General features: G+C 33.9%; 2 protein-coding genes across 4 annotated transcripts in view; both read right to left on the reverse strand.

Moving 5' to 3' along the window:
- Positions 1-22,883, reverse strand: part of LOC145964595 (odorant receptor 43a-like) — a 120,692-nt gene that overhangs the window by 50,462 nt on the left and 47,347 nt on the right. The gene's annotated exons all lie outside the window — the stretch shown is intronic.
- Positions 1-22,883, reverse strand: part of Borcs6 (BLOC-1 related complex subunit 6) — a 108,779-nt gene that overhangs the window by 29,248 nt on the left and 56,648 nt on the right. Inside the window, exon 5 of one of the 3 annotated variants that reach the window (XR_014436515.1) lies at positions 21,760-21,814. The exons of 1 other annotated variant lie outside the window; for it this stretch is intronic. The gene's annotated coding sequence lies outside the window, so the exon portion shown is untranslated. Of the gene's footprint in view, positions 1-21,433; positions 21,815-22,883 lie in introns of those variants that run through there. One more of the 3 variants, XM_083087546.1, reaches the window with a different exon arrangement.

A 22,883-nucleotide genomic window follows, 5' to 3' on the forward strand; every position in this document is an offset into this window, starting at 1 on the left:
TTAAACAATTATTTATTCTTATATTTTCGTTATTTATTTTTTAGCGAATTATTATTATTATCGTATGCTAATTATTATTATCGTAAAATAATAAATATATTCATAATTATAAATATTTATTTTATAGTGAAATAATAAATATTCTTTCAAAATGACTTAATAAACAAATAAAATCACATCTTCAACAGTAAATATTTTACTTCTAATTTTACGCTATGTTTAATATTTCAATTCTAATTGTTACATAAATAAAAATTTATTTTACAATAAAAATAAATGTATACAATACTGATTTTAAGAAAGTACTTTAAATTTGTTTTTTAACAAAAGAATAAAATTTTTATCATTTAAAATTATATGTGAATTAATAAAATAAATAAGAATAAAGTTGATTATCATTTAATAATAATAATAACAACAATCGCTGTAAGAATGAGCAACTACTTCGTTCTTTCTTACTCACTTAGATTTTCAAATTCTTTGGCGTGTTACTCCAGTACGTCATCGATCAATTCAAGGTGCTCGATACGCGACACCAAACCAAAGACAGCACCGCGAAAAGTGGATAAACAACGACTCCCCCGAGTCGCCGACTTTCTCGAAAGTTTGTGACACCGGAGGTGCTTTATCGGATTGCGCAAAAAGCGCAGAAGTGACCGCGCGAACTTGGATTCCGCAAACCTCGAAAAGGTCGAAACAATTGACAAGCTATATAGCATATTTTTTTACGTTGTTAATAAAAAAAATCATACAGTTAGTCTCAAAACTGCCGTAAAATTTTATGACTGATATAAAGGTAAAAATATTCTTCATTTTTATACTTTTTTTCCACTAGGAAAAAGAAAAAAATCATAGATATATTTCTCGAACATTGAAATATTGAGCAACAACTTTTTTCAGGTCAAGTTTAAAAAATGAAAAATGCAGTTTTTGTTAGCAAAAATTGTATCGACTATAAACTACCTGTGTTCCACGATGTTGATATATACAGTTTTTATTCGAAAAATGATAGGTTTTTATTTTAATTTAACTCGAGAATACTATGTGCAACGCTATTAGATATTAAAAATTATTTGCTCGTCTCCTGCTACAATATGTTATTCTCGTCGAATACGTAAATTGATGGTTAGTGAATAGTTGGATATAGCAAACTTAATTTAGACGGAAATTAATGGGCCGCTCCGGAAATTGTTGGGAAATAAAATACGCGTTCAACAATGGGGGCGAATTCGCGAAAAGGAAGAGAAAGGATTGTGAGTTCGATGCCTCGAGTAGTCTCGTCATCTGGTTCGGTCGAATGGAACGCCAAGAGAGGAAGAGGATCATCAAGATAATTGCGTTAATTACAAGAGTATCTTTAATAAACGATCGGTTTATAAGTACAATGACTCAAGTTGCATCTCAATCTAAGTTCAATGTAAAAGAAGCGGCAAGATATTTTTTAAAGTATAGAATTTTGGTCTCTTAACGTGCATATAATCGATTAGCGATCATACATTAATAAGTATTTTTTTAAAAAGCTTCCATTATATATATATATATATATATATATATATATATATCTTTTTTAAGCTGTAAATACTAAATATATAAATATATATATTGTGCTTTTAATTATTGATGTGTCATTTTGTATCTTATTATTTTTTCATTTTCGATTGCACGAAATGTAACAAGAAACAATAACAACAACAATTGCGGCGCCAGTGATGTAGGAAATTATGATTTTCCGTGTCCTTTCTATAATTTTCGTTCAATTTCGAGAAACAAGACTTTTCTCTCGAAAGCGTTCTCCTCACTTTTGAGGATAGACCGTTAAACATTTTGTTGTCGCATCAATGCTCAACCAGGTATAACCATAAAATTCATCGACTGTGCACTCATCGAGCATTTGTCACAAAAATGCCGACAAAGTGCCGTTTCCCTCGAGATAATACATAAAAACTTTGCGAGCAAAAGTACGGTCGCGACAATTGTTTTCAACTCACGAAACTTGGAAACCGGAACTGTCTCTTATTGTATTCTTTGTCTTTTATTATATTTTTTTCCTTTTCTATTTTTTGCGACGAATATCTTAAAAAGTCTCGAAGAAAAGTTAACAAACAGTGGAACAGTGTCTTTCATGATTTTGGAAGCGACTTCTCTTCGATAAAGATTTAAGTTAGATTCTACAACCGAGTGATTTAAAAACTGAAAGATTTTAGAGATTCAAAACTTGAAAACTTCATATTCTTAAACAATTTTAAAGTGCGTTTACCCTATGACAGCAAAACTATCAGCATGAAAACAATATCCTTCGAACTTATTATAACTTTCTTCGCATAAAAAAATAATCTTGTTTCACAAAAAAATTTCAGAGAAGTTATACAATGAATAAGAAAGAAGAAAGTTACAGGTTGTATACTCAAATCTTGTAAATAAATTTTATAATTTTCACAAATTTTTTTGTTCAAAGTTCCAAGTAGAGAGAGAATTAAAGTATTTTTATATATAAATGCAATTTGAAAATAAATTTATTGTGGATGATTTTTTTAAATATAAATAAAATATATTCTAATATGTTTTAAAATTTAAAAATTTCATTTTTTTATAAATATATATTATTTATATATAATATGTATTATAATTTATATATAATATGTATTATATACAATATGTATTATTTATACAAATTTACAATAAATTATACTATTTAAATATAAAGGTGCGTGTGTGTGCATTGTTATTTAACACAAAAGATGTCGATAAAAAAAATCAGTAAAATATTATATGAGATTTAAAATTTAATTAAATTAAATATTGCAAAAGAATAAATTTTTTAAGTTCTTAAGCTATTGAAAATATACTCTAGAATTTCAAAATTAAAACTATTAAACATACATATTTATATAAAAACAAAATCATCAAAGTTCTCTCTATCAATTTTTTAAAAAATTTTCTGAATCTCAATCAAAATTTCATGAGAATTTCCTGATTTTTCAAGGTGAAACAAAATGCCCTGAGAATCTCCCTGAGAATACCAGGTTTTAAAGATTTTTCTCGAGAGTATACACCCTGTTATATTATTTTCTTTATGCGTAACTTCTTTGCTTTTCATCGTCACAGATTTTCATTATCAAAAGTTCCCAATTCAATTATATTAATCACTTGACGCTAATAATAATATTACGTACGCTCAATTTTGCCGACGCTGATTAATTGAATGATAAATTGCGACGTGCAAGACGATTGAGAAGGCGCGCGCGTAATTAACGCCATATCAGTGGCGCGTATCGACGTCGTCTCTCTCTCTCTCTCTCTCTTTCTCGGCACCGTATTCTTGCTAAAAGCACCGAGAGTTCCAGCAAAAGCCGACTATGCGGTGCGCAGACACGGTGCCAAGTTTGAGAGTTGAGAATCGGGGTGCTAGAAGACCGAGGAGAGTTGCAAGACTGATTCCGGGCCGCCGACCCGATGAATTTACAGAGTTCTGGTACCGGTTAATGCGATTTTAGGGACGCGGACACGGAAGGACTTCGCGTCTCCTCGTCGTCAGCATCGTCGCTCTTCTTCGACTATGAGATTCTTGCGAGTCGCATCGCTCGATACGCCATCATTTCTACTCGCTCGTTTCGCTCATTATCGATTCAGTCAAGAGAAAAGCTCGCGCGCGCGCGAGCTATAAAGTTAATGACGTTAGTTTGCCGAATGGGAAATTTCGCGTGGCGTTTGTCCGGTAGATCGCTTTATCAATTTCTTAATTAGCCTCGAACGCTTCGTTGGACCCCACCTAGCTCCGGAGAAACTTAAAGCGGCGGCCTCGATTAGGTTAGCTGCATGTCGATTGGTGATGATGGCAAAGTTAGGGGATCGTCGCGACGAATTTGCCGAGTTTGCTCTGGCGGTTAATGGAATTTCCACGTGGCCACGTGGTACAAGGGAATATACGTCGCTTGAGCCGTGCTTTCCACGCAAACGCTGTGCTAATAAATGCGTTTAATACTCACACAGCGAGACAATCTCGAAGCGAAACGCGATTATCCTACGTACAACGGCATACTCTGTACAGTTTTAGCAGGATTCGCGATAGAGATGAAATAAGCATAGCGCACGTATGTAGTATAATCGTGCAAATAAAATTAGAACGCGTTGCATTGTAAAATGAAGTAAGTTTTCACCAGATATTTTTAGTCAAAATATATATACATATTTTTTAATTAAGCTATTTTTTCTATTTTGTAATAATTAATTTTTTCCAGGAGTTTTATCTTTCATAAATGTGCTATCTTTCATAAATGTACTTGTGTTTTCAATACATTATCAGTTTCATGCAAATTGCAACAACAGTTTAATACAAGTTACATCAGCGTGTAATTTGTAACATCGAACACGCCTTTTTACACAGAAGTGCTAGCAAGTTCTTGCTGTGTAGGAAGGGTCGACAGGAAACATTATCCTTGCCAGATGCGAAGTCATGAGACACTTCGGTCTCGAGGGCGTCCCTTAATAACGGCGTGAAATTTATCTCCCTGCTGTGCTCTCGACGATATAACGAAAGTGTGACGGACGAGGATGATAATCGCATAGGGACGCCAAGAGGGGAGCACGCAAATTTAGTCCCATAGTTGGAGAAGGAATTCTCAGGCATTTCGAACGCCACAATTAATGCGATTTCGTGATACCTGTTAAATTGCACACCTAATACGATATGAACCCATAATAGAGGTAACATACTTCATTACACATTCTCAACTCAATTCAAACTTCATACGTAATTTCGAATCATCAAGTGGTTAATTAGCGTGTAAGTTATATGCTGACGTAAGCCTTGAATATTTTAGACAACAAGGATCTCAATCAACAACAGCAATCATAACTAAAAAAATATTTTTTTAAATCATTTTATTCCAGAAGAAGTATATCGTATCGCTCAAAATCTTTCTTTTAAAAAACGTACGATTTATTTAGTCTAGCTAAATTTACTATTTAAATGCGCTTGCTAATTTTTTTTCTCTTTTTGCAATATAATATTCAATGATTGGTGTTTATGAGCCAGAAAAATTGGTAGGGACTTCTTCGTGTTTCCACTGATAAAACAAAAACTTAGCTTGTAACTCTCGAGAGACAAACGTTCCCGCGAGACTCCGCTCCACTCTTCGTAATTTACTAATTTCTTGGGGAGTTTATTATTATCCATGTTGGTTGCGAAGAGGGATAATTTCTGCCGCACTGCGACTACCATTTATATTTTTTGCTCTCTTTACGACGATGCCATTCGATTATCGGGGAGTTAATGATGATTAAACGGAGATTAAGTTTCAAAATAATCAGCATTGCTGCGGTATTAATTAATTAGAGAAACGCGGAACATTAACCGATTCGTATTTGTTGTAAAAAAAAATCACTTTGCTGCGAATAAATTTAGAGTGATTTACGAAGCGAAACGAACGCATGTTCTTTTCTTTTCGCAAACAGAAATTCTTTGCCGTTTTTTAAGTAAAACATTTTGCAAGTAAACAAAATATTCGCGGTTCCAAACTTCCATCAATCAAAAAATATTATTCTTTTGACTTTCAAATATTATTCCAGCAAATGCAGACTGAATAATAATTTTATAAGCTTCTTTTATTTTTTTATTTGTTGGTCCTTTATTTCTAATTGATAAGCAGATATTTCGTTTCTTGAGTCATTCAAGTCATTAATTTGATATTTGTATATTCGATTTGGCCATCACTATCTGGCGATTTTTTTGCCAAAGTGCAAAACTCGTCGACCTGTGAAACTTTCACCTTCCCTTGAAGACATGATTATTATTGATCTCTCGTTTTATTCTGATTGGTATTATTGATTAGAACACCCTTTCTATCCGCGAGGCGTCACGATATTCAGGGTTGCTTATTCATCTTAAACTCACTCGGCAAGATATTTTATAAAAAATATATGTGTATATAAAAAATATATATATACATAAAAATAAAATTTAAATATAATATGTCAAATATATTTTTTAAATACATAATTTATTCGATCTTGCAATATTTCGTCTCACTGACAATGAGACGAAAATTTATTCCAATAATTTTTAATTATGTATTATCAATTTTTAATTATCCAATAATTTTCAATTTTTAATTATACATATTTTCTGTTTAAAATTTTAAATAGCAGATTGCTCCTTTTATTAAAATAAAAAAAGATGAACTTATTCATTGTATTAAATATATGTGGAGATGTAAATTTTTCTAGAATTAAATGTTTAGAATTAAATTGTTAGATTTAACAAATTATACCAAATTATACTAATTACACAAATTATACCAAATTATCTTTTTATGAAAGCTATAATAGATAATGAAAATAAATATAACACTATATATGTATATATAAATCATCAAAGTTTTTATAGCATTAGTTATCGTTTATCTAAAACGATTTAATGGGTTGTAAAATTCTAGAATTGCTATCGTCATATCGCGTGTTGTTAACGATGTATGTTTAGAAATTTATTATAGCAGAAATCTGTGTCGAAAAGGCCGTTTATATCTTTTATGAGAATTTTTATAACTCTACATATACTGTATCTCTCTCTCTCTCTCTCTCTCTCTCTTGTATTGCTTACTAAAATAGAATACTTGTATAATTTATAATCGCAGATAGGGCACAAATGCATTATTCATTTATTCTTATACGTGAAATAATTATAATTAGAGTATAAGTATTCATTTCATTCCTGAAATTTATTGAAAAACTTGTAATTAATTAATTAAAGAGATTTTGTTAATCTCTTTTATTCGCTTTTGAAACAAGATGCACTTCATTCTTTGTGGAATTTTATTTTTAAAAATTAAAATAAAAGTAAAAATTAAAATTTTAATATATCATTATAAATATTAAAATCAAAATAATAATTATAATTTATTATTAATTATAAAAATAATGTTGTCATCATAACTTACACACAATATATGTGGCTAGTTTTATGTTAACGTGAGTTCTATTTTAAACATTATACGCATTCCGATTAGTATGCGAATTTCTCAATATAACTATTTAAAATATACGGTATAAATTAAAAACATGTTGAGCGATGCGTGTTTTCTCGCACGAGCGATTGAGTAAATTCGCGTAAAGTTTCTCTAAAGAGAATAAATGAAAGGAGAGAGAGAGAGAGAGAGAAAATAGAAAGAGAGAGAGAGAGAGAATAGAAAAAGAGAGAGAGAGAGAGAGAGAGAGAAAGGCCTGTAGCTCACGGATTCTAACGTCCGGTTCAAAGGATTAGCAAGGCTGTTGAAAAGTTTTTCAATTACGAAAAATCCCTTGGGAATTACCAGAGTTGCTATTCCGGAGGAAAACTCCGCGGCCGCAGCGAGAAGATACACGCGGTCGAGAAACACTTCCTCCAGGAGCAACACGCGGGTCAATGTTGAAATATTTATAGCGACAAACTCTTTTCAAGCATCGTAGTGCCTCGGATTTGAAATGCACCGTGACTTCATTAACTTTTCATCCCAACAGAAAATTCCCAGTGGCAACTATATCATCTTTAAACGCAACTAAACTCTTTTTAAAGCACTCGCGTGTTTTTCGCGTTAATAATAATACTGTATTTTCAATCACTCATGAAGAAAACTATGTATATTCATATATATATTACTTCATATTTTACATATATACATTTCTCATATTTTCATCCTGTTTGACTGATAAAAATGATTTGAATTCCCTCGAAATTCTCCTGAAAATTAACGTTTCATAAAGCAACTTGATTTTTCTCTCTCCATTAAATTAGAGAAGCTTCTGACGTATCATACATATAAAGCATACGTATGTAGCGAAATTCTCGAACGGCAACTAACAATTAATGAGATTAGTATTCGGTCTACGGTTTACTAAAATTATTGATGATAGGGCCAATGGGTAACGAGAGGCATTTAATTAAGGGTTAGCCGAGGGCGCTGATTTCCCCTATCATACCGGGGACAACCCTATTTCGAGAGAGAGACGCGGGTTAGATAGGTAGGTAGGTAGGTAGGTAGGTAGATACATAGGTATACGCATCCCCTGCGACAAGCTGAGAGATAGCGCATTGGAATATTTAACGATCCAGAAACTGAGCGCGCGTGTTTGTGCTATCTTCGTTAGCACTTCATCGTTACGTGACCGGCAGTTTAAAACCGCTGTCCTCCAACTCGATTAATCGAATTCGAGTCCCATTACGTACGTCGAGCACACGAGTAATGACGCTGAATAGTACTACCAGTAATATTACGAAGTGGATAATAACGCTAATAATGCCGAATGCAGCGGCACAGGTGGATTTATTAATTGCGTCCCAAAACACGTACGCGGATAAATATTTAACAACGTGTTTAACATAATGCAGTTTTCGCGCCTCGTCATTATTATCCGCGTGCAATCTTCCAGTCTGCGAGTGAGGACAATGCAAAACCATTATCGTTCACATGTGAAATTTTCATCACTTTCTGTACAGGCTGCATCAAAAATATTAAATGTCTACTCGGTCGCGACGTAATCAAGGAAAATTAAATTATTATTTAATATTTAATTAAGCTTAATTTATAAGCGTTAATTTTCAAGATTCTTGCTACAAAAAATTAATACTTTTCGATGGCTCTTTATAATATTTACTATATAACTATAATTATAATATTTACTATATTACTATTTATTATATAATACATACTTGAAAAACCTTTTACAATAAAAAGAAAATAAAAAAAAATCAGAAAAAAGGGGGAAGAGGGAAATGATACGAGCAATGGAAACTGTCAATTCCAATGAAATAATGCATAACGACATACAGACAAGCAGTCGCGAACAATATCGCGGCCACATAAAACCTGCCTCGATCATTTTCCTCAAGATATCAGATACGTTTATCCCTCCTCAAAGGTTAAGCTATCACCGAGAATGGAAAAGGTAAAGATGAGAAGAAAGGTCGAGATAAAGTGATGAAGAGAGAAAGACGAGGGGTAAAAACTAGGAAAAGAAAAACCGAGGAAAATCGAAGATAAAAATATGACGAGGAAGGAAAGTTCTCGTAGGTGCGAAATAAAAGGAGGAGAAATAACGCTGACGAAGGGTTAGAAGCGAGAAACGGTCCGATGCGTCTCGTCGACGAAGCGCCATGGGCTACGCGTCATATTTGTATCGAGGGGATGATAGGGGAGAAAAGGGCAGGAGCAGGAGAAAGAGGATCGACGAGGCTAAAGCCTCGGCTCAATTAGCAACATCCAGTTTAATGAAAGCGGTCGCGGCGATCCAATAAAATTCTAATAAAGTCGCACGCCGCTGGGAGCGAAATAGGAAAAAAGAGAGCGGAAAAAGAGAGAAGAAAGAACGCGAGAGGAGGGAGAGATTAGGGGGAGGCGATGACCGAACAGAAAAAGAGAGAGAGAAAGAATGAAAAAGAAAAAGAAAGAAAACGCTTTCGAACAGTAATGTCAATGGATCGCTCGGACAATGCGTACTGTCGCTGAACACAAGAGTACGAATATCCCGACAAGAGCCGCGAAAATACGAGGAGAAATAATCCCCGAAACTATCCTCTCCACTCCCGTTATCAATGCACCATCCCGCGGAAAAGAAAAATTAAGCTTCAATTCACAATGAAACTACTTCCTATTGCGGTTGCGATCTCTCTGGTTTCACCGCTCGAATTTTCATTCGTGAAACCAGAGGGAAAAAGGAATAAACTAATCATTGTAAAAACTTTAATTGTGAGTTTAAGCTTACTCTATATTTCTATAGATAATTCGCAAAAAACTTTTGAAATTCGATATTTCATAATCGCAATAATTTAATAAAACAGAGAACATTATTGAATCTTAATTAAAACAAATCGGAGTAGTAAAAGATAGTATTTTTTAATTAGCTAAATCTATAATATAATAAAATCTATAATAATAAAATGTATAATATAATATTGTATATTAATTTTCGTGCATTTTTTTACAAATTTAAAATTAAAAATTTGTAAAATGAATATTCCTAATGTAATTTTTTTTACATAAAAGTGTGCAAAAACACTAAAATTTCCGCTAATACTAATAAACATTATTTCGGAAAATGATTTCTTGGACGTTCTACTAATTAAATATTGCGACTGTACGTGCAAAAGGTAAAAAAAACTGCCTACAGATAATACAATGTATGGGATAACAATTTGCAGGCTCGTCGTCGATAGAAAAGCGGATTTCGCGACAAGGTATCCAGTCACGAGTGAGAAACAAATCCAGTGAAGCGATTTTCCGCTCGTGCATTCTGTCATTTGACTCCTAACCAAAGGCTTTTGACATGCCAATCTTTTTATTCGACAGATTTGGTCTATCTATTTTCACTATATCGTCGCGCACCACGCTGACGTTTAACGGCCGCCATATACAATATTATATCTCGGTATGTCTAAAAGAAACTCGAAATCGCTCGAGACGCCATCAATGCAGTCACATGCACCGATGGTCCCGTACAAGATTCGCAATTTAAAAAAAAAGAAAATAATGCTCTTTATTCTATAACCGTATTGATCCCTCGTTATCGATACTATCCACGTTAAATATTCAAGCGTGTTATATGATCCAATATCTCTCTTAATTCGATGTTATTAGAAATACAATTACTAATCAATTATCAATATTAGTATAGCTATCAATATATTTAATCAACTTTAATAATATTAATAAATTGATCATATTATTGTTTATCAATTATTAATGATATATCAATAATATTATATATATTAATGTTGTTATTGATAATCATTATTATATGATTATTATTAATTTATTAGCCTCTCGTTTATAAATAAAATGTTTTTAAAATTATAAGAAATGATTTTCTTTCCGCAACTTTACTATAAGTTATACTTTAAGTAGTCAAGGTGTATATTAATAAACAATAAATTGCTCATTAATTAAGAAATATATATTATATTAATATACAATTAAAAAAAATTTTAATGGAAAAGGTAATTAAAAAAAAAGAAATTAAAGAGGAAATTTAAAAAATTTACAATTAAAAAAGAAATGTATCATATATCAATAAAATGTAAAAACTATCAACTAACGTTCCATTATAGTTTATGTACATTTTCGCATTTATTTTTAACTAATCCTCTTATTAAAATTAATCTGCAATATATCTCTCAATTTATAGGATTCTGTTTAATCTTGTTCATCGCACTATTTAAAAAAAAATAGTATTATCCACTCGCGTTTAAAAAATAGATTAGCGGACTAAGAGATAAGAGCGCTTTTATCGCAGTTATAAAAGAAGTCTAACGAAAAAATTGAATTACTAGCTTGAAAGGTACGTTTCACCGTTGGACGGAAACCAGAAGAGATCGACAAGCGTAAGAAACCAAGCCGATACACGTGCGCGCGCGATTCCCCGTTCTAATTTCCACAGCGCCAAAGAGAGGAGGGCTCGCTCTCGGCGCTCGTTAGGCAATATCGAGCCTAATCTCGTCTGGCGTGGCGGAATCGTGCCCCCAAACCGCTGTCGAGCAACGGGAATCGAATAGCGCGAGGATCCCATCGTCGATGTCGATGGCGACGGACAGTTCGGGACGGGAGTAAACGAGAGGAAGTGGGACGCGGGACGAGATGAGGAAGACGGGAAGAGAAGGAGAGAGAGGGAGGGAGAGGGAGAATTTCGAACAAATACGATTTCGACGACGATCGACCGTCGGGCTCACCGCATTTCGTCGACGTGTTAATCCCTTTATCTCTGTAGCTCCCTTTTATATACGCGTCCGCCAATTCCCTCCCCGGTTTCCCCGGGGCTCCTTTCTCTCCTTCCCTCTTTTCCGCATCCTTCCCCTTTTTTGCCCCTTTCATCCCTTTTTCTCTCGCTACTCTCTCTTTCTCTTCGAGATTTTCGACTTCCGTCTGTCGTTTTGTGTCGCTCGTCCCATTTACTTCGTCGGTTCCCTCGATCCTGAAAGATCCTGCGAGAGCCGAGTCAATATCTTGATACGAAACGATCGGGAATAACTGGTTCTTCCTTTTTTTTCCCCTCTCATTTTATGATTCATTCACGAAAAGCAGGATTCTAAATTTTAACGATAATTTCTTTCAAGTTGCAATTAAATGTAAAGAATTTAAACGGACTCCAAGTATTATAAACAATCGTACTACTTAAAACATATGTTACAAATTCATAATAAACTTTAAATAATTTTGAACTATTACTCAAAAATAACTGTTTATTTTATCCAATATATTGAATCGAAGCCAATGCAAGTGAAATTCCCCTATAATTTTATCATACGCGAAAATGTGACAAAATATCTAATAATGTTTCATTTATCTCCGCGTCGCGTTTACTTTCGAGATCCAAAGTTTCTAGGGTGTACTTCCGATGCTCAGGGAACGCGTGCGAGGGTGTCTATTATTTTTTCCCTAGGTAAAATCCATTATCCTCCCGGCGCGGCGGCGCATCTCGCGCATTTCGATCGGTCATTAAACGCGATGCGTGTCAAACGCACTTCGCCTCGCACGCACCGCCGTTATCCTGTGCCGAAGCGACAGCTTTACGACAGCTCGAGTGCACCCGAGAAGCTGGGAAAATCGTGAAGCGAGAAATTTATATATCGTCCGTTTATATATCGACGCTGCACACATGGCGGAATGGTCGCGCGAACGAGCATACACAGTGTCATGGAATTAGCGCAACGCCGTCATTTTCAATCTGAGAAAATTTCTTTTCAGCAGAAAAAAGTTGAGAAAGGTCATCTTAAAAATCTTTGATATTGAGTACATATATCCTATAGTTAATCTCAAATTAAAAATCTAAATCGAAGGCACAATTTTTTTATTCCCTTTATGTCAATCAAAAAATACTTTACAATATTTTCCTCAGCGAGAGAGATCGAGAAAGATTAGTCGCACATTTTGAATTTTTGATATTAAATATATAACGTATCCTACGTATGCAGTTAATCTTCAAATAGAAATTTAAATCAAAGTCATTTTTATTCATTTCTTCATGTTAGTTAAAAAAATCCTTTAAAATATTTAATTCTTTTATCAGCGAAAATAGTCGAGAAAGATCATTCACACGTTTTGAATTTTTGATATTAAATATATATACTTGTATACAGTTAATCTTCAAATTAAAAATCTAAATCAGAGCCATAGTTTTATTTTCTTCATGTCAATCAAAAAAATTCCTTTAAAATATTAATATACAATACATAATCCTTTAAAATATTAGATTTTTTCTCAGCAAAAAAACGAGAAAAATCATTCGCACATTTTGAACATACGCCCTGCGTATACAGTTAATCCTTAAATTAGAATCTAAATTGAAACCACAATTTTATTCTCTTTACGTCAGTCCAAAAGAACTCCTCAATATTCTCGATATTTCTACTAATTTAAAAGCTATTGGATTCTCGACATTTTTTATTAAATTTTGTATTATTAAAAAAAAAGTCAGCTTCAAAGAATCCTGGTGATCAAAGATAAAAGAACTGGGACACCCCGTGTACGCACGCTCGCACGCGCATATCCGAGCGATGCGTTGTGTTGCTTTATTACGGGCGCCACGTGCTGCACGCAGAAACTGTATGTTTTACATCTGTTCGCGCGTACAGCGTCCGGGGCCGCTAAAATAGAGTCCGCACGTTTATCAAACCCGGTGTGTCTCGGGATACATAACACCATAACCGTGGTCCGGAGTTATTTGGACGCGAATGCCGGTTATTTTCAAACGGTGTCTTATGGCTTTCAAACGAGGCGCTTGTATCACGAACCGCGACGACGATAAATTGGCGCATCGCGCGAATGACTGCGAATTAATCGAGTTTGGTCCTTTCAAAGATGTGTGTATGTACACATGTACGTCTTAATTCTTTCAATCCTGTATATCGGATATGTTAATTGTTGAGATAAATCTAAAAATTAAAAAATTGCGGACAGAAACAAAAAGTGGACAAAACAAGATGAAATAAGCAATGTGCGATTTAATTCATATTTTAGTTACGTAAAAAAAAAAGAAAAAAAGAAAGAAACTTCAAATATGTGAATCGTTCTGTTTGGGTGCAGTAAAATAAACGTGGGTCAATAAAAGAAAGATTTAACGCATCCTAATCGTCCTTTTCAGCCGACTCCTCTTCCTCGTCTGTCCTTTACACGACGATCGAAAAAAGGAGGAGAGGCGGGGATATGTTGGCAGGCTGTGCCGACAGCTGTCAGTCACAACACGCACCTCCAAGCCTTTCTTTTTCCTTCACTTTCTTCATCGGTTATTCGCCGGTCCATTTTTTCCTTCTTTTTATATATGACGATCCTCGCCCTGCCTCGAACTTCGAAGTTTCCCTTTTTCGTTCCTCTCGATCAATTCGCGTGGCGACCAATAAATTCTCGTATAAATAATTCGCGGGATTACTCGCTCAGATTAAATATTTCGAATTATCGTAAACGTTGAATTCATTCGATTTATTATAATTTTAGCGAAGATGCTTTCAATTGTTCATTATTTTCGAGAGCGATAAAAATTCTTCGACGAATTCTTCCCCCCTTTTACTTTCCACGGAAATGAATGAATGAAGCGAGGTTTTCTCGCGTGAAGAAAAATGGTGATAATCGAATGTAAGGACGAACGCGACGAACGCGCACAATTTTGCGAGCTTTAAAATCGAATTAAGTCGACAAAGTGTTAACTCGCGGTGTACGTCCATTCGAATTACACGGATAAAAATTATAGAGGGGAATAAAGGCGGTTATGATACTATAAGCGTTTCGCGATGGCTGCAAAAGCGCGTCCCGATTGATAATCGATACGCGGCCTCCCGGCGCACGCTCGCCTATTAAATTTCATTTGTTCATACACGATAAATGGATAAATCGCGAAAATCGCGCGCCGGCGAGGCGCGCCATAGCGTTGCAAAACTGCAATTAAATTTGTCAAATTCGTGTCTGCGAAATTCATGTTATCCAACCGTTCCATTCGCCAGCTTTCAAATTTCCTTACCGCGAAAGCATTTCCTAAATTTCTCAAAGAATAATTATATATATTTAAAATTATATATATTTAATAAAAGAGCCGAAAAAACATATATCTTAATTTCGTAACAAATGTAAAAATAATATAAAAATCATCAATTAATAAATATATCTAATGACTTTTCTTTCATATTCTTGTAATTATATTCTGTTTATATCTATTCTATTAATTCGCATTATTTTGATAAGGAATTAATAAAAAAGAAGAAATATATCAGAGTGGCATTTCATCACAAATATCATGTACGCTAAGGGCGTAATAATCTAAAAGTCACATCTTTCGTTCAGTCGACTCATGCCATCTATTAATATTTAACGGCTTTCATTTTAATCTTTCTCTCGAAATCATCGTCTAAAATGTCTACCGCTACATAATTCATATATTTTTCTTACATTATGCGATATTTCTCTATACATAGATATTACATCTGTGGGTATTCGTCATTTTACAGAATTCGTCTCATGGAGAGGAACTTTGAACTTGTATTTGTAATGTTCAAGGGGAAAGTTCAAAGTTTATAGCCCTGATATTTAACTGTAATAAAATTTTAATTTTCATTTAATTTCAAGTAGATTTTTTTTCGAAAATTTAATTCGCGTTACTTGTTTATCTAGGTAATTGATAACAAAAATTAAAAAATTATATAAAATAATAAAATATAATATAACATAATAAAAATAATAAAATTATAAAAAATTATATAATTAAATAAAAACAGAGAAAATGTAAAGTAAAATATTTGAAGAAAAATAAATTTGTTGATTAGAAAATTCATATGTATAAAACTAGGGAAATCTACTCATCTAATATGTAAAAAGAGATATTCGTGATATATGTATATAAAAAGCTGCGCTTTTATATTCATCGCGTCTTTGGCAAATAAATGTGCATCCTTCCGGAGTCGGTTTAGATCATTTTGGACGGCTGCTGGATTTAAACTAGAAACTCCAGCCAGCATGGAGAAAAATCTGCTAACGTTGCTAAATTTATTATTCCAGACAGCCGATAGTACGCCAACTTCGCAGCAGAAAAATCGGCAGAGTTCCGCGATGCGAGTCGTTACTCCGAAACTTTCGGATATGTCTCTCCACGGGTCAAAGTTCCGAAACGTCGCGGAGAAGAATTCAGTGTGAGATTCGTGATGGCACCCGGACACTTTGCGAAGATCTTGGAATTATATGAAGGCAAATTAGTCGACAATACTCTATTTATCTTTCATGTAAACTGAACGATAAAAAACCTCGAACCGACTATTTCATCAAAATAATGCATTGCATAGTAGAATTGCACGAGATATTCATGACCAAGACAAGACATAAGCCTTCGAAAATTTTCAATATCAATACAATATTTTTAAAATTGTTATAAATATTATCTTGTCTCGAGTCTTGTGCAATCCTACTGCGTAGTATAAGTTATTGCTTGAAAAATTTCAGAATCATACACAAGTAAAGAAAAAAAAATGTCGAATTGATTATTTTTGAGAGATTATTTTATGGTAAATTTTTCTCTCGCATCTGCATCAACAAAATTATGAATAAATACAATAAAATTAAAATTGATTCTTTTATTGCCCGCGGATAAAAGCGTAAGCATAATGTTCGCACATACTAGTGCCTGGAAAATTTTTTGAGCATAGTGTATTTGCTGGATTTTATATTTCAATTGTGCACGGATTTTCTTGAGCTCTTCTTTAAGCCGCGCACGCCACTCTCGACAAAAGCATGCTAAATTTTTAAAGAAGGGATAGCAAAAGCACACGTCTCGCAAGACACATATTGACATTGTATATCGCGAGTTGCATGCTACCTCAAATTTACCGAATATACCTAAAAATTATGTTCTCCTTTGCAATAAAAAAACAAACTATCGAAAAAAGATAACTAAAAATGTTTCAATATTTTAGCGAGATTACAATTTACATAACAGAATTTCATCAATAATCGAATACCATTAAAGCACATTGCTAATTGATTATCTTTATAAAATTCTAAATAAAGTTTCATTGTCAATTTTTGAAATTCTTGGATTTTTGAATTAAAAATAAAATTTTCTTAAAACTATAAATTTTGATAGCTCGAATTAAATCAGAGCAGACGATAAAGTTTCTTGCAGGAAATTTTGCACAAAGGATATTATAAAATTATTCAAGGCGGAAAGAAGAAAACGGAGGAATAACTTTATAGTAGCGAATCTATGTAGGCGGAGGAAAGTTGATACAAACTTTCGCTGATAACTGAATCTCTTCGCATATCTCTTATAATGCGAATCTTGAGTTTGATCGAAGTTTATTAGTGCGTTGACTTTCGGCAAATATTATCTTTATTAGTACTCTTGTGTTTCTTGAATGAAGTTCCTCTATACTATGGCTTGATTGAGGCCCGATTCTGACCCGACACCCTTTGAATTCCTAATGAAGCTCTATTGAAACTGCTAATACTCGGTTTCGCGAACATTGAAAGAAATATGAATGACTCGATTTAAAATCGTCGAGAATCCACACTTTAAAAATCTTTCAATAGGAAACTATTGTTTGCATTAATACTTTCTTTTCCGTATTTCCCAATAAAATATTTAATATCTATCGCTTGTTAATGATGTATATAAATTGAAAATGTTAACATATAGATAATTGATAAAACTTGATTAATTGTTAATATAATAATTTAATATATAATTTATAAAATAAATAAGATTCAAAAAGTTAATATGCAAATAGAAAATATGTGTCTATTTCTTTGTTATAAATATCATTTTTGATAATAATTATTTCAATTTTGTGTGCACTTGTTTATAATATTATATGTTATATAATATACTTGATGTAATATTTTTATATTTTATATATTTTTAATACTTAATTTTTAATAATTTTAAAATCAATAAATAAGTAATTAAGTAAATAATCAATCTTTGTGCTTCTTTCCTCTTTTCAAAGTTAATCCCTTTTCTTGAGTCTGACCAAGACTAATATCGGATTTGCGTAATCTCGAACACATCGGTCTTGTCTGATCTGTTGAAACAGATGGCGGCTTTAAAGTTGACTTTAGATTTTCACGTGACTCATACAATCCTCTACTATCAATCACGAAGAAAAAATTTGATTCTTTTTTTTAAAAACAAGATTACGAGTGTCGATATGTAGAACATCAATCAGAACTTATGTGTAGTATACAAAATAATATTTGACTTACTATAAAATTAATCAAAGCAAATGTATGAACTTAAAATGTAAAAATTAATTCACCAAGTTTTTCACATAGTAATTAATGTTCGCAACGCAAAGAAAAAATCAATTTTTAATCAAATATATTTAATACTTTATTATTACTCAGATAGAATTTAACAATCAGTTTATATAAAATTACCAAAAAATTATTTGAAAGATAAATAATTTGATACAAAGAGCATTAAATTGACAAAAGTTCTTTAGATCTAAAATATATTTATTTTTTTCACTACTCTTCCACGAGCAATGTAAGATCCTTTTGTAACTTTGGACTCTACATATCACTCTCATCCTTTGATCCTTCAGTGAACACGGGGGAGATTTAAACTCGAATTTAAAACTTTTGGGCAAACCCTACACGGGTACGTTGTCCATCACGGAAAGCCACTAGGGCGTGTCTGGATAAAGGGCCGGAGGTTAGCAGGGCTTTTTTCGATCGCAATATTTTTCTTTCCGGATACGCGAATGTCCGGAAGTATAAATCTTCGGTAACACGATGCACTGTTCTTTCGCATTTTTACTCTTTTTCTTTATCGACAATTCTTTATTAAAAACGTTTCTACAAAGAGTATCTTTCGTAAAAAACTGTTAGATTTTGACATTAATACATTGATTGATTTTCGTGAATTTATTTAAATATAGGAAGTAACCTACATTAAAAAATAAAGCAAACAAAAATTAAAAAATGAATAAAAATCAAGCAAGAAATTTACTGAAAATATTTTCCATTTTGGTCTATTTTAATTCTTTCTCTCTTAATTTTTTCTTTTCTTTTCTTATAAAAATCAGTACAAGAATAAAGCTGAGTCTATGGAAAATAAGCCTAAGTTATAGCTAGGCAACATTTCCGCGTACAATGTCTAACTTAAAAAAAAATATACGAATAGAGTGAAGTCAAGAAGCGTTTACAGAAGGCACTGTTCATGGTAACCCACATCTTTTGTCTGGCGACCCCGAGCTTGCTTCATCATCGTCGCAAACCTCTTATTGTAGTACACGATAAAAGAAAACGCAGGAAAGAGTTCATTATGACGTTTGTTTCTCGCTGTTATATATATGGAACAAACTATAAAAAAAAAACTGTAGCATTTTCCTGTTGCTTCGAGGTAATAATATAACAATAAAAAATCAGAAGTCACCGTGTTCCATTACTTTTCTCTTAAATTACTTGAAGAAATTTCTTTTCAAAATCTCGAGTAAAGAAATCAAGCAGAGTTCATTAAAAATCTAGAAATTTTCCAAAATTAATTTCAATTTATCTCAGACGTTTAATTTAAAAATTAATCTAAAGTCGAGTAAAAAGCTATGCGAAAGAAACTGGCATCCAATTACATTTACCCTACTGGAAGGGAAAAAATCTGCTTCAAATTGGCTAAAGAATTTCCGATACAAAGGAATTTAACGAACTGACGCCATACGCATAGTGCACCTCGATTTACTTTACTTTCGTCTCCTGAAATCTCCAGGAATTCAGAAATTATAATCGTTGCCTAATTGTTCCCGCTACTGCTTGGAGTACTTCGCAAAATCTTCGCAAACTCTACGCGCAACGCAAATTACTATTAATTACTGCTGCGAGCTCTCAGGGGTGAACGCGTTCGCCTCGCGAAACAAAGTTCGCATTCTCCACACAAGCAAGTTGAAGTGAATGGAGAGGAGAGAGGGAGAGAGAAAGGAGTATGAATCGGGAAGCATTAAGAATTACTCTGGAGGAATCTTTCGGCAGCACTTGCTCGCAGTAACCCATATCCTTTGTCCGACCGACTCATCATCAACGCAACTCCCTCACCCTCCTCTCACGACCATTTGCAGTGATAGAGTCGCGTATATATCCGACCCAACAGTCATGGGGTTGCTTTGGGAATTATGACTCGTACAATCTCCGATCTCGCGACAGAAATAGAAAGAGAAAGAAAGCGAGATGGCGAGAAAAAATACATAGGAGGGGGGACATGAAGAAACTACATCGAACACGCGTTTTGGTCTTCTGGATACTTGAAAAGCGAGAAAGAAGCAACTATTGAAGTAGGTGCAGGAAGTGAGATACGGAAAAGAAAGACGGGAAGGAAGGAAGGAAGGAGGATGAGGAGCGGGGAGAGTGGAGGGACGGGGAGGACTCTGATTCCCCGGGACAATGAGTGCATCTGTCGACGGAACATGCTCTAGTTTCCCTCTTCCCTCTTCCCTTTTTACGCTTTCGACAATGCTGCCGAGAAATCCGTTTTCTACCATCATATCACGGCCGCCATTCGTTCGATATGTACACCTTTCTACCCCTTTCTACAGTTCTTCGCTTACTCGACATCGACGAAACTTATCCCGCGACGAAAGATCCTCATGTGACCCGGTGAGGACTCGTTTTTCAAGCCGACGCGCGTCGCGAGCACCCACCCTCTTTGTCAAGTTCGCCGATTATTTCGAAGAAAAAAAATGGAAGAATGCGCTGTCGTTGGCGCAACGAATGCCTTTTTAATCAGTAGGGAAATTTTTTTTTTCTTTTGATGCAATAGAACTTAACGATACGTATCGATATTTATTATTCGTTTCATGTAAAAAGATCAAACAAGTGCAATATTGCTATTCAATTGTTTGCATAAAAATTTTTCACATTCTGTGTTAAATTATCTATTTACTGTGTAGCAATCGCGTCGAGATAGAAGCACCATTATTATTATAGCAATTGCACATTTCACATATAATGTAATATAAAATATCAATAACTTTTTTAATCAAATAAAAAAATTAATTTAATTAATTTAAAGTTAAATTTAAATACACGATTTAAATATTTATAACGTTCTTCAATAATTTAAATTTATATGATTTTCATATTATATAAAGTTCATGAAACCTGAGTCGTTTGATCTTTTAACAAGACATCAATAAATTCAAATATACGATTCTTGGATGGCTTTTATTGCTCTTTTATGCAAAAAGAGAGCTTTCCTTATCTTATATTCCATATTCGCATCTTTTCATATCGCGATATGAGGGATCTTCACCTTTCGCTTCGTTGAAAAAAAAAAAAAAAGTAAAAGAATTTCGTCGCTTCTATTTCGATCGTGCGACGCAAATACGCATCGCGATCATCATACAACGCGAAAACGTGATATAACTGCCGTCAACGAGAAAATAAAACGGCACCTTTCGCGCCCTTTCTTTCCCCGCCCTTCCATTTAGGCGGATGATGTCGTCTGCGGCGTATCGCTTTGTATCGCGACTCTAAAAGCGACTCTGAAAGTACATCGCGCGTGTCGAAGTGCAATCGATTCCCCTCTCGATCCGTGCTCTTATTTATAAAGAACTTTGAAAAACGACAAAGCAGAAAAATGAAATAATATATGACATGACGTACGTGATTCTAACGAAATTAATCTCGATTCTGGAATGTCGTGTGTATCCAATTCCAAAGGGAAAATACTTGAGCATTTAATTTAGAATCTTAAATAGTGTCGAGATAAAATATACGCGAATAAAAACACTCAAGAAATGAGAGAAACGAAATTAATTATACTACAAACCAGAAGATTGCAGGTCTCTCGCGAAAATCGGGGCTTTATATTGAACAGCATGTACCTGAAATCAAAAGAAGGGAAATAATGGTTAATTTAAATGCTGAAAAAGACAATTTTGTAAAATTATAAATAATTAAAAATTTAAAAATGTGCGCTCTTCGAGTTTTTATATTTTTACAAAAATCGTCGAGGTGATTGTCTAGAAATCAACAGATTGTAATTCGAGGGTTTATTGTGTAACGCAAGTACCTATCTTCTAAATGCGGACAAGATAAATTATGAAACCCCGCGGAGAGAATAGCCATTAATCTATCCTATGTGGACGCCTTGGGCTAGCTTTTCAATAAGTCAGCGGGAGGATCCGAGCAGTGAGAATCCGGCCGTTGTGCAAACTCGCGACGCGTAAATCACCAAATTAAGCAAACAAGCGTCTATTATAAGGGCGCGCGCTCCTACTCCCATCGGTGGTTCCCACGTTAGGAGCACTCTCTCGTGTCATCCCCGCGGTGGGAAAACCGCGACGGGGCTCATCCCCCGAAAATCGCGAAGCGATGGTAGCGGCAGTCTAGGGGGTCAACAAAAACACGACAAACGCAAATGAATAGGCCCAGGATCGTGTCTGAACCGCAATGAAGCGGACAGCACCCTATGCTTGTGAATATTAAATGTTGGGGAAAAAATATCGTACATATACATGTGACATGTACTCCATTTAATATTAAGTGCAGTCGCACATTTTGATAAAATATTATTATATATTTATAATACAAGATATTATATTAAAATATCATATAATATTATATTAATATTACTGTAGTACGTTTTGGAATTTCAATACTGTAGCGTAAAATGTAAGATGCAAATTAAATAAATGACAAATGTAAAAAAGACTATGAAAAATAATATATAAAGAAAAGATAAACGAGCAACGGTACATTTTAATTCAAAAAATATGTAACAATTTGCATATTCTCGTTCCGCTAAAAGTGGCATTAATCCTTTCCCGCGGCGGGTTGTAAAAATTTATCTAGTAGTCTACATTACAGGACTCTGTGCCATTGTTACCCGGCGATAAGCGACGGTACGGCACTGAATGTGCATCCCTTGCCGAGGGCGGCGGTGCATGTTAG

The sequence above is a fragment of the Camponotus vicinus genome, unplaced genomic scaffold (genome assembly GCF_025532165.1).
Source record: "Camponotus vicinus isolate PSW18456_S1 unplaced genomic scaffold, iyCamVici1.0 SCAF_13, whole genome shotgun sequence".
Classification (NCBI taxonomy): domain Eukaryota; kingdom Metazoa; phylum Arthropoda; class Insecta; order Hymenoptera; family Formicidae; genus Camponotus; species Camponotus vicinus.